We start from the raw sequence: 13,336 nt of genomic DNA on the forward strand, positions 1-13,336 counted from the left end.
TGCCCTATTTGCTTCAGAGATTTTTACCTGGGGTGTTAAGGTCCAGTTTCTGTTACAGACAGAGTGCTAGTTGTGTAGGACTTGCAACGGAGAGGAAAGTGAAACGTGCTAATTTTTAACTTTTTAATCTAAGCCATGGACTTCCCTGGTGGCTCAGTGGTAAAGGATCCGCCTGCCAATTCAGGAGATGCAGGTTTGATGCCTGGGTTGGGAAGATCCCCTGGAGAAGGAAATGGCAATGCACTCCAGTGTTCTTGCCTGGGAAACCCATGGACAGAGGAGCCTTGGTGGGCTCTAGTCCATGGGTTTGCAAAGAATTGGACACAACTTAGTGACTAAACAAGAACAGCAACAAAATTTTGTGACTATTACATGATGCAAAGGCTGAAACCATGTTCCAAGTCCACTAGCTGAAAATAAGAGTTGATGAACTAAGACTTCTGAGCTTATCTGTAATTTAAAAATTAAAGAACAGAGAGTTGAACAGACTTTTCAGAACTGGCAATATTTTTACACATGAGAGAGGTAGTGTATACTTTTCTGGGTGGAAGGAAATTCTGTGAATCATTAAATTAAAATCAAATTGGGAAAAAGGTCGATTGAGGGATTCATTTTTCATTAAATATATACATCTCACCCCTTTCCTTACATTTTACATTTTAAAGAGGTTGTTTTGGTTGCTACATTTTTGTTTTCTTTCTACCTAGTTCTGCTTTTCTCTCATGGCTTACAATATCATCTTTCAAAGACAATGCTGAAAGTTCTCTGGGGACTTGTGTTGCTTTATTGAGTAATCTTTGATCAGATTGTAATGGAAATCCCTGCAGGTGATATAAAATGTGTACATATATTTGAATACATAAAATATGTATTTTTTTATTTCATCCATCTTTGACATTTCTAAATATGGACTTATTTAGCATGTTGGCCTCCAAACAACAGACTCATCTTGGGGGTATATTTCAAAAGAGTGATGATTTTAAAAAATGATGATAAAAATAATTGGATTTATAAATTCTTTGAAAATCAGGGATCCTGTCTCAATAGCAATGGTAAAAACTGCTACTGAAGTATACAGAAACTGAGACTAAAGATGTATAATGTCCTTGTTCTATTAAACATGTTTTAAATTGTGTTAATCATCATGATATTCACAAGCTTGGATGGCTTAAATGTTTAATACTAATACAATTATTTAAACTGAGAGATAATTTGTATATAAAAGAAATATGTGATTCTACCTCTATTGACATTTACAAGTTCAACGAGCCTAGATTTTATGCATATATTATGTGTTCTTATATAGGTTCATATTAGGTTTTGACAGAAGAGCAGGGGTACAAAAAATTAGGGTTATCCATTTGTTCAGATGTCACTCATTAAATTATTATTTTTTCCCCTAAGGCTGTATTTACACTTGGATTGTTAGATGGGGTGTGCTGAAGAACAATCTCTAGGATTTGAAACAATTGCAAATAGCCATATTATGATAAGCAGTCAGAGACAATAAGCTGCTTCAAAGCAATTCCCTTCTGTTTTCTTGTGAAAACAAAAGCGATAGTGAGGATTTTAAAATTCCTTTTCAGAAAAAAAAGAATAGGCAAACAAATAAATTTCCACCAACACAATGCAAATAAAAATACTTGAGATTACATTTCTGAGCTCCTATTTTATATCTTCTTTTTTGAGATGGTCAGTCAGTTATGCCCACAAGAAATAACGTAGGAAGAGTACCAGACAACAAAGTGTACTATAGTCTTAGGTCCTAGAGAAACAGAGTTACCACATGCCACAAGGGACCAAACATGGTGGGGGTTGCAGTGCCAAGGAATAGGGCTCGTGCAAGCAGATCCAGGATCCGTGGACGAATACCTTAATTGAAGGTCACAGTAGCGTACACAAGAAAAAGGATGAGAAAATTTCACTGGTGGTTTGAATGTTACTAGGTGACAGGCAGTTGAGGACAGGAAGGAGAACTTGTGATATGGAGAGGCTAGCCCCATCCTACCGGTGCATCAGACCTCTTGGGAGGGTCTGCATACTTTATTTTCAGGCATGTATATGTAGCAGGGAAAAAAATTATGAAGTTTCAAAAGTTTATTGAACACTGTAATACTCCTAAAAATTAGAAAGATACCTAGACAGCATATTAAAAAGTAGAGACAGCATTTGCTGACAAAGGTCCATAGAGTCAAAGCTACCGTTTTTCCAGTAGTCATGTACAGATGTGAGAGTTGGACCATAAAGGAGGCTGAGCATGGAAGAATTAAAGATTTTGAATTGTAGTGCTGGAGAAGGCTCTTTAGAACCCCTTGGACTACAAGGAGATCAAACCAGTGAATCCTAAAGAAAATAAACACTGAATATTCAGTGGAAGGACTGATGCTGAAGCTGAAGCTCCAATACTTTGACCACCTGATGTGAAGAGCTGACTCATTGGAAAAGACCCTGTTGCTGGGAAAGATTGATGGCAGGAGGAGAAGGGGGCAATAGAGGATGGATGAGAAGGTTGGATGGCATCACTGACTCAATGGACATGAGTTTGAGATAGTGGAGAGGGAAACCTGCTATGCTGCAGTTCATGGGGTGGACTTAGCCACTGAACAACAACAAAGGTTACCATACTAATACCATAGTGTGTTCAGGGCCCTCAAGGCCACCCTCACATTCAGTTGTTTACTAGAAAGATTCATAGAACTCAGAAAAGTTGTTACAACTAACAGTGAAATGATACAGATCAAAATCAGCAAAAGAAAAAGGCATATGGGTAGAGTCCAGGAGAGACCAGGCACAAGCTTTCAGTGGTCATCTCCCACTGGAGTCATGTGAATAGTACTTAATGATTCAAGCAGTGATGCATACCAACTCACGTGGAATATAGCCAACCAGGGAAGTTTATCCAAGTGTTAGTCCCCAGGGATTTTACTGATTATAGCTAAGTAATCAGATATACCTGGCTGATCTTAGGTATTCAGTCTCCAGTCACACCTGAGGTCAAACTGGTTTTGCATGGCCTAAGACTCTCACCATAGATCACACTGTCACCATAAACTATTTGATATGTATTAAGGCCCAGGTTAAACAAGGATACTGTTATGAGGCAACATATTCCAAGGCTTAGAAATTGTCTCCTAGAAACAGGTCAGGAGGCAGACTTTTCTTAAAAATGTGCAGAGCTTGAACATCCCAGATCTGCTAGTCATCATTTTTTAAACTTTACTGAGGCATAACTGATATACAAAAATTGCATACATTTAATGCAAAAATCTTGATGAATTTGAATGTCTGCTTACACTTGTAATACTATTACCACAACTTAAGTACTAACAAACCATCACCTCCAAAATTTCCTTGAGTTCTTTTATGTTTTGCTTTTCTTTATTTCTGGTAAGGACATAGCATAAAATCTATCCTCTCTCTATGTTTTAAAGTGCAAAATACTGTTTTGTTATGGGTACTTTGCTATACAGCAGCTCTCTAGAACTTATGTAACTGAAAATTTATGTCTACTAGAAGGCAATTCCACATTTTACAGAGACTTTGCCCCTAATAACCACTATTCTATCCTTTGTTTCTATGGATTTGACTATCTTATGTACCTCATATTCATGGAATCATGCAGTATTTGTCCTTCAGCGGTTGCTTATTTCACTTTGTAGTGTCTTCCAGTTTCATTTATGGAGAAGCATAGATAACCCTTTGAGATCTGGATTTTGATTCTTTTAGATATGCACCCAGAAGTGAGATTGCTGGATCAAATGGTGGTGCTATTTTCAATTTTTTTGAGGAAACTTCATGTTACTTCCATAGTGGCTGCACCATTTGATATTCTCACCAGCAGTATATAAGAGTTCCTTTTTTTTCCCACCTCCTTGCTAACACTATCTTCTATTTTTTGATAAGAGCTATCCTAATAGATGTGAGGTGACATCTCATTGTGGTTTTGCTCTGAATTTCCCTATTAATTAGGCATTTTGAATATCTTTTTGTTTTGTATTTGATAGCCCACTCTAGTGCTCTTGACTGGAAAATCCCATGGATGGAGGAGCCTGGTAGGCTGCAGTCCATGGGGTCACTAAGAGTCAAACATGACTGAGTGACTTCACTTTCTCTTTTCACCTTCATGCATTGGAGAAGGAAATGACAACCCACTCCAGTGTTCTTGCCTGGAGAATCCCAGGGATGGGGGAGCCTGGTGGGCTGCCGTCTCTGGGGTAGCACAGAGTCGGACACGACTGAAGCAACTTAGCAGCAGCAGCAGCAGCAGCAGCTGTCTTCTTTGGAGAAATGCTACCCAAGTCATTTGTATATATATTTTTTAATCAGGTTATTTGTTTCTTTCCCTATTAGGTTGTAGAAGATTCTTACATATTTTGGACATTAATCCATTATTAGGTAGATTGTTTGCACATCTTTTCTCCAATCTGTTTGTTATCTTGTCTTTTGATGTTTTCTCTGCTATGTAGGTTTTTAGTCTTTTATATTTCACTTGTCTATGTTCTGTTTTGTTGCATGTAGTTTTGGTATCAAATCCAAGAAATCATTGCCAAGACCAATATCAAGACATTTTTCTTCTGTGTTTTCTCAATAAGTCGCACATTTTAAGGATATTCTTTTAAGTCTTTTATACATTTTGAGTCAATTTCCACATATAGCATTAAAATGGGGCTTCTCCTGTGGTTCAGTGGTAAAGAATCTGCCTGCAATACAGGAGCTTCAGGAGAAGAAGGTTTGATCTCTGGGTTGGGAAGATCCTCTGGAAGAGAAAATGGCAACCCACTCTAGTATTCTTGCCTTTAGAATCCCATGGACAGAGGAGGCTGGTGGACTACAGTCCATAGCGCCATAGTAAGTCAGATAAAACTGAAGCAACTTAGGATGAACACACATAGTGTAAGATATGAGTTCAGTTTCATTCTTTTACAAGTGGGTATGAAGTTTTCCCAACACCACTTGTTGAAGAGACTATCTTGTTTCCATTTATGTATTATTGGCACCATTGTTGAGATCAATTACCATGTATATTTGGATTTATTTCTATACCCTCTGTTCTGTTTCTTTGGTCAATATGTCTCTTTTTAAACTGTTATCATATTACTATTATTATTTTTTTTACTGTAGCTTTGTCATGTATTTTGAAGTCAGAAAGTGTGATGCTCTCAGCTTTGTTCAGATTTTTTTTTTTTTTTTTGACTATTTAGGACATGACTTAGGAACTGTACAACATCAAAGATCTTTTATAGTTCCATAGAAATTTAGGTTTTTTTCTTGTGATGGAATTTTGCTAGGGATTACATTAAATCTATATATCTCTTTGGGGAGTATTGTCATTTTAACAATATTAATCTTATGATCCATGGATACTAAATATCTGTCCATTTATTTATTTCCATTTAATTTTTTTCACCAGTGTTTTATAGTTTTTCAGTACACAGGACTTTCACTTCCTCATTTAAGTTTATTCTTAAATATTTTGTTCTTTGATACTGTTATAAATGGGATTATTCCTTTAATTTCCTTTTTATATAGTTGGTGTGTGGAAATAACCGATTTTCACATATTGATTTTGCATTCTGCAATTTTGATAAATTTATTAGTTCTAAAAGTTTTTGGCTGAGTCAATATTTCTGTGTACAAGATTGTGTCATCCACAAACTGAGACAATTTTACTTTCTTTCCAACTTAGATGGCTTTTATTTCTTTTTCTTGAATAATTGCTTTGTCTAGGCTTGCCATAAGTGACTATGTTGAATATAAGTAATCAAAGTAGATATCTATATCTTTTTCTTCTTGTTTTAGAGGAAAAACAGATTTTACTATTGAGTCAAGATTTGAAGCAGACCCTGTTTTAGATCCAGGGGAACATTATTTAAAATGGTAAGGTCACTTTTTAAAATAAAATTTACATTATGCAAGGCGAAGGCACTAAATAAATGAGTAAATAGAGAATACAATTTCAGAGTTTGAAATGTACTTAAAATAAAAGGGTATCATGGTATTGATAGAAATTTTGGCTGGAGTTTTTATTTTACATTGTTTGATGAGATCAGATAAGATCTCTTTGAGGAAACTATATTTAAGCTGAGACATATATAAATATATCACTATATAGCTACATAAAAATAAGGGAAAACATTAAAATTTAGTAATTAAAGCTAATCTGTGACATACACTCATTAAAAAGTGTAAGTTACTTATGAAAATAGGAAAAGCCTAATGTAGTGAAGGCAGATTTTGGGGGCACATGCATCTTGATCATATGTTGGAGTTGAATAGGAAGAAGGCAAAGTTTTTCTGACAACAAATGTAGGAATGGCTAAAATACCTCTGGATATTATAACAAGATATTTTGTAAATTTAAAAAAAGGAATAGAAAAATTGTCGCTGTAGATTTGGCAATCCCCAATACTGTTATTTTGTATGTTTGTTTTGCAAAATGTAAAATTTTAAAAATGACTATAGTGCCATTTTTTTTTTCTTTCATTTGAAGGGTCAAATCTCTGCCCATATATAAGATTATTAGGGAGTGGTAGGAATTAGAGATGGATAATAGGCAACTGAAAATCAGTTTAATGGGTGCCTTCAATGCCAGTAAATGAGGGTTTCTTGGGTGCTTATTATCATATAGGACTAAAGAGGTATTATTGTGTTCTTTGTATTACCACTTAACAGTTAATGGTGGGAAAGAATGAATGGGTCAGGAAGGCAAGAGGCAAACTCCCCAAATTCTTTATAAAATGTGGTAATTATTGCTAAATATGACATTAATGACAAAAATAATGACATTACTAACAGTGTAGCAGCATAATGTGGTATAAAGGGCATAGGCCTAACAGGTCAGTAAATCTATGTCTGCTATTAACTGGTTATGTGACCATAAATAGGTCACTTTACATCACTTAACTTCAGTTCTTCCATTTTTAAATTAACCTTTTAAGGTTCTTCTGAGTTTAAAAATTTTATGATTTAATGTTGAGTGCCTTGTAATAAGATTTAGTTATAATTTGTGTCAAAACTTGCTCAAAAAAAAAAAAAGAATCTGAGAATGAACGGATTTGCATTTGATAATATTCTAGGTTGTATTTTCTGAGTCTCCTTAAATTATCTATATCCCAGTGCATGTGTTCATTAATAATCATTGTGAGCCACATACAAGACAGTGGATTTGGTCTTTCTTCTGCTAATTCTGACTTCTCTCCATTTAAAAAACTTTTCCGCATGCCTCGTGGAGATTTCAAGACACCATTAAATAAAGTGAAATGTTCATTTTGATTTATATTAAATATAGTATTCAAAGAGGTGTGTGCTTCATGAGTGAATGAACTGAGTTATGGGTTGATGAATCTGATCGGCAAATCTTTTAAAGTAAGAAAAATGTGGAATTGCAAAACTACCTATAGGTGTCTTGTTGGCACTTTGCCATTGCCATATTGTTAATCTTTCCTCTGCTCTCTCTTCATCACTTATTATAAAAGGAGATATTCTTCAGAGAACAAGAATCTTTGTATATGTGCCTGACAATAAAAGAGATAAAAACAAAGTGTTAAGAAATTAAACAGATATCTTCCTTTTTAAAAGGTATCTTCCTTTAAAAGAATATCTTCTTTTATAATAAGTGATGAAGAGAGAACAGTATGGCAATGGTGAAGTTCCAATAAGACATCTATAGGCAGCTTTGCAATTCCACAATTGTATTTTTTCTTCCTTTAAAAGGTAAAAACAAAGTGTTAGGAAATTGAGCAGATAGGTGGTTATTTATCATATCTAAGTTTCACTTTTACTCTGTGGAGAGTAACACACTTTAAGAAGAAACTTGTGCTTCTTAACATATATCCATTAAGATGATGTTTTTGTCTGTTCAAATGATATATAACTGGCTGGAAGTAAAATTTTTATCATTATCTCAAGAGAGAAAAATCAGCTATAATATTTGTGCATTTAGAATATAAGGCAAATTAACAACACATAAATATAATTCACATTAGTATGAATACGGGGTCAAGCAAAGAAGATAATTTTCTGTTAAACTGAATATGCTCTGTCTCTTATTATTTAAAATATAGAAAACTTGGGGCTGGTGCATGGGGATCACCCACAGAGATGTTATGGGGAGGGAGGTGGGAGGGGGTTTCATGTTTGGGAACACATGTAAGAATTAAAGATTTTAAAATTTAATTAAAAAAAAATAAAATAAAATAAAATAAAATATATGCATATAAAAAATAAAATAAAATATAGAAAACTAATTTTTTCAAGCAAGCACCCCATTCTTAACTCCCTTCTTAACAATTCAAGAGATTGTTATATTTGAAACGATTTCAATCTTATGCATATGAACCTAGTCAACTTCCTTCTGTGTATGGAATACATAACATCTACTGAATTCAAGAAATATGATTTCAAACTCTCAATACTCTAGTGTACACATACACACATATTCCCGTAAGTTGTAAATAGCTGTTATCACTTGTTAGGATAACTTAATTAAACTTGCTTATTAAAAACCTTTAATTCGTTAGTGATAAAATCTTGATTAGTACATTTTCCTGCTAGGTGACCTTCTAATTTAATAGAAAATGAATTTTTAAATGGGAAAAAATGCCTGTGGCAGAGATTTTGTGCTAGTGAATAGAGTTTGCAATACACATAGGGACATATTTGAGCCTAATTAGTAAGGGTGCAAATGAATTTTTATTTCATACACCAGAAGTGTCATTGATGAACCACAGTGAGGAATTTGAAATGCATTCAGATTGGCAGTGTGGGACTGAAATCTGTGGGAAAATCACAAGCTAATTCATTGATTGCCTCTTGGAAATTACTGCTGTTAATTGTTAGGTAATTAACATGGAGCTACAATTATATTGGCCTAAGGGGGTGATTAATGTTTCAACATGTCACATTAGCAGCCGCTGGATTTTCAAAGCTTTTCTTTTCACATGGTAAAGGAGACAGATGGTATATTGTCTATGGATTTTTTTTTTTAACTAAAGTTTATGCTGAAAGCAAGTATGTGAATTTCCTGTTGTTGAGCCTCCTTTTATAGATCTAAATTTTAACAAAAGAATTTGATAACTTTCATGAAATAATATAATATTTCATGATATTCCTCTAGTTAAAATATATTGTTAAATAAGAAATTTATTTTAATTTTGTAAAAGCAAAACTGTCTTCAGTTTGAGGAGTCAGCATTTTTCTTTATTATAGGTCTTAAATTATTTAGTGATGGTAAGAAGAAAAAGAATTGTACAATAACATATTTGTAACAATCAATATAATTTAAGCAGAAACCAAATGAACCATGCTGAACAGATGCATTTAGTAACAGTAATATAGAGTACATTAATATTTCTGTCTTTTAGCATTTCCTACCTCTGTCACCATTTTTTCTCCTTAAAGCTATGTGTTTTCAATAGTCCAGAACCTACTTTGGCCCCATTCATTGTGGCATGGATTTTTCAGAATTGTCTTCTGAAGCAAATTGATCTCTAAACATCAAGGCTAAAAATTTAAGAGATAGAAAAAATAAAAGCAGCTCCTTAATTAGGGAGGACCCATGCAGAAATCAACAATACTTATGAGAAAGTTAGCTTGAGATGTTATATTATGTGTTAAAAGAATTTTCTATACCAATACTTTTTAATCTCAATATCATTATGTTAAACCATCACAGAGTTTGGGGTGCAACTATCTTATGATGCAAATAACTATGAAAAATTACATCCAAACTTTAGTTACTTCTATAATTATAAAAATCATTTTTGATCTTGCAAATCTAATTTCATTTGAACATTAATCAACACTTTATTGATACCATGGATACAGACATACTTTTCTACAGCAATATTTTGTAGCCCTTCTGTTTTCATTTGGAACCCATTTTGACTGAAATGGTTAAAAAGTTTTCAAAGTATTTTAATTTTTAATGCAAGTCAATGTGGTACATTACATTTTGTAAAAAAATACATTCAATACTAAAACTTAAGTGAGTTCCAAAAAATTCTTAAGGTCGCCAAAGGTGGCTTCAATAAAAACTCAATTAAGACACATTATTTAAAAAAGTAGAATGGATATCTAGCAGTTCAAAGAACAACTTCTTTTTGTAATTTTTTTTTCTCTGTGAAAATTTGAGATGTCATCTTTCTTGGTAGCCCCATACTGAGGTCTTTGTTGTGACTGCGGGTCTCTAGCTTTTATATTGATTCGTACTACTTCAACAAATGACAGAAATCTTTATTATCTACAGCCAAGCCTTCTATTAACTTTTAATGTCTATTAAAATCAAAAGTGTGAAAGAAAACCAGTACTTCTAATTTAGTCTTTTAAAATAGAGAATTACTGAAATCTCGATTTTAGGCAAAATAAGATCTTTCTGCATTTCTTTTACATCCCAAATCAATTGCAATTGTTCAAATGCCTATTCTACTACCAAGCTGACATTTCACCTCCGTTCCTCTGTTCTTTGCTTATTATAATTAAAAAAAAAAAAAAAAAAAAAAAAAGCTTGCCATGCTGGAAAAAGTAGAATATGCAGTGAGGCTAAATTAAGTGCATACATTTTTTATTGGTGAAAAACTTTCATCAAATGTCTCTTTTCATTCTGCTTTAATAATGGGTTTAAGGTGAAATAAGGGATTCTGATTTTGATTAGAAATTGTAAGCAGTAAGTTAAAATTTGCATTTGAAAGTTCCTTAGGAAAAGTGGAAGACTTTTTCTACTTAACTTGGACAGTAGGGGTCACTCTAATTCTTTGAAGATAACGTAATAGGAAGATTATTAGCCACAGACAAGATCCTTCTTAAAGCTACTTTAGGGGTAGGAGAGAAACTCTTTTCTAAATTAAAAGCTAAATTAGTGTAACTATAAATTTGATGTACACACTACACACACACACACACACACACACACACACACAATAATTCAGGACTCTGGTTGTCCTGCATTAGTTTTTGTAGATATTTTAGAACTACTGTGGTTTTAATCTTGAGTTGTGGTCTGCTGTATATCAAAGGCTTCCAGAAACTGCATGACTAACCCATCTCATGAATGTTATTTGCACATTGCTACTGGCTGTTTTCACTTCACCCAGATTGTAGCAATCTTCATGATTTTTTAAAAATCATGGGTAAATAGCAGTCAGAAAAGTGTTTAAATTCCTATCAGACATACAAAAAAGAAAATTCATTATGGAAACAAATATTGGCTTACCATTCTTAGAGATCAGTTCAGTCTGAAATGTAGACAAAATGAACTAGTCATTAAGAATGGCATGACACAGTAAAACAGTCATTTAAATTCAATTATTTCATGTCCCTAGCCTTTAAGATCCCAAAATCTGGTGTGAGAGGTAGAAATGAAAATAACCAATACAGTGTTATGAAGTAAGGTCTGTACTTGGAAAGAAAGCAAAGTTGTGGGAAAAAGGAAAGAAAAACTGAATCTGTTGGTATAAATTAGTTAGTTAGTTCAGTCACTTAGTTGTGTCTGGCTCTTTGCGACCCCATGAATCGCAGCACGCCAGGCCTCCCTGTCCGTCACCAACTCCCAGAGTTCACTCAGACTCACCTTCATCGAGTCGGTGATGCCATCCAGCCATCTCATCGTCTGTCGTCCCCTTTTCCTCCTGCCCCAATCCATCCCAGCATCAGAGTCTTTTCCAATGAGTCAACTCTTCACATGAGGTGGCCAAAGTACTGGAGTTTAAGATTCAGCATCATTCCTTCCAAAGAACGCTCAGGACTGATCTCCTTTAGAGTGGACTGGTTGGATCTCCTTGCAGTCCAAGGTATAAATTAGTGGTAGTATTTTGCCAATGGAGAGTAAGGGGTATTTCAGGAAGAGTGATGTGCAAAGCACTAGGAAGGAAAGGCTGTGAGAGAAGTTGAGAAAATCAATAGACCTATGGAGACGTGGACTCACAGTTCATGAATGTCATGTTACATTTGATGGGCAGAGTCATGGCAGTAGATGGAAGGAAGCTCCTTAAGGATATTCACTGTGAAAGTGAAAGTGAAGATGCTCAGTCCTGTCCGACTCTTTGCGACCCAGTGGACTGTAGCCCACCAGGCTCCTCCATCCATGGGATTTTCCAGGCAAGAATACTGGAGTGGGCTGCCATTTCCTTCTCCAGGTTATCTTCCCTACCCAGGGATTGAACCCAGGTCTCCTGCATTGCAGGCAGATGCTTTAACCTCTCAGCTACCAGGGAAGTTTTACTGTATTTACTATTTTTCATATTTACTGTATACCTTGTTTATTCGTGTTTACTTCTGTAAGAACTGAGGATCTGACATAAGATGAAGGCCTTTTTTTTTTTTTAAAGTTCACAGAACTATCAGTTAAGTTATTACTCAAAAATAATCAGAAATCAAGCTTAGACAATCAGTCCTTATTAATGAATTCAGCACAGATTTATCAAGTGGCTAATATATGCAAGTCATGGTTTTAAGTGTTAGATTTACAAGATCAAATTAAACATATACATTATCATATGTAAAATAGATAGCCAGTGGGAATTCACTGTATGACACAGGGAAACCCAAAGTTGGTGCTTAGTGCCAGCCTACAGGGGTAGAATGGGGAGGGAGGTGGGAGGAGAGTGCAGGAGGGACGGGACATATGTATACCTATGGCTAATTCATGTTGATGTGTAGCAGAAACCATTGCGATATTGTGAAGTAATTATCCTCTAATTAAAAATTTAAAAATATATATATGTATATCTATATATGAGAAGTTTCCTAGTTTCCTAGTTTCCTAGTTTCTAGTTTCCTCTGACCAGGGATCGAATGCAGGCCCCCTGCATTAGGAGTCTAGAATCTTAGCCAGTGGACCACCCTGAAAATACTTCAGGGTCTTAGTCAGTGGACCACCTGAAGGCATTTTAATAGAAAAATATTCTGAGAATAGCAATAATGATTACTCTTGACCCACTGGAGGTAAATAACACACTGGAGCTCTTTTGAGTACAGAATCTGGTATCCACCTAATCTGAATTCAAATTCTGGTCAGCCGCCAGGGACCTTAGGCAGATTATGTAAGAATGATAATCCTCAAAAATGTGGTGATGCCTTACATAGCGGGCTTCCTTGGTGGCTCAGTGGTAAAGAATCCTCCTGCAATTCAGAAACCACAGGAGACATGGGTTCAATCCCTTGGTGGGGAAGATCCCTTGGAGGAAGGCATGGCAACCCATTCCAGTATTCTTGCCTGGAGAATCCCCAGGGACAGATGAGCCTGGTGGGCTACAGTCCACTGGGTCACAGAGAGTTGGATGAGACTGAAGTGACTTAACACACACACACTCACCATACATATCAAGTAATTTCTGTCATT

The 13,336-nt window shown here is 35.0% G+C and overlaps 1 non-coding gene across 1 annotated transcript; it reads right to left on the bottom strand.

Annotated features, from left to right (window-relative positions):
• Positions 1-12,137: 12,137 nt before the first annotated feature.
• On the bottom strand, positions 12,138-12,209 carry TRNAC-GCA (transfer RNA cysteine (anticodon GCA)). Its single transcript has one exon. It is a non-coding gene; the product is annotated as a tRNA-Cys (tRNA).
• Between the last annotated feature and the right edge of the window lie 1,127 nt (positions 12,210-13,336).

Source organism: Capricornis sumatraensis, chromosome 11 (assembly GCF_032405125.1).
Source record: "Capricornis sumatraensis isolate serow.1 chromosome 11, serow.2, whole genome shotgun sequence".
Taxonomy (NCBI): Eukaryota; Metazoa; Chordata; class Mammalia; order Artiodactyla; family Bovidae; genus Capricornis; species Capricornis sumatraensis.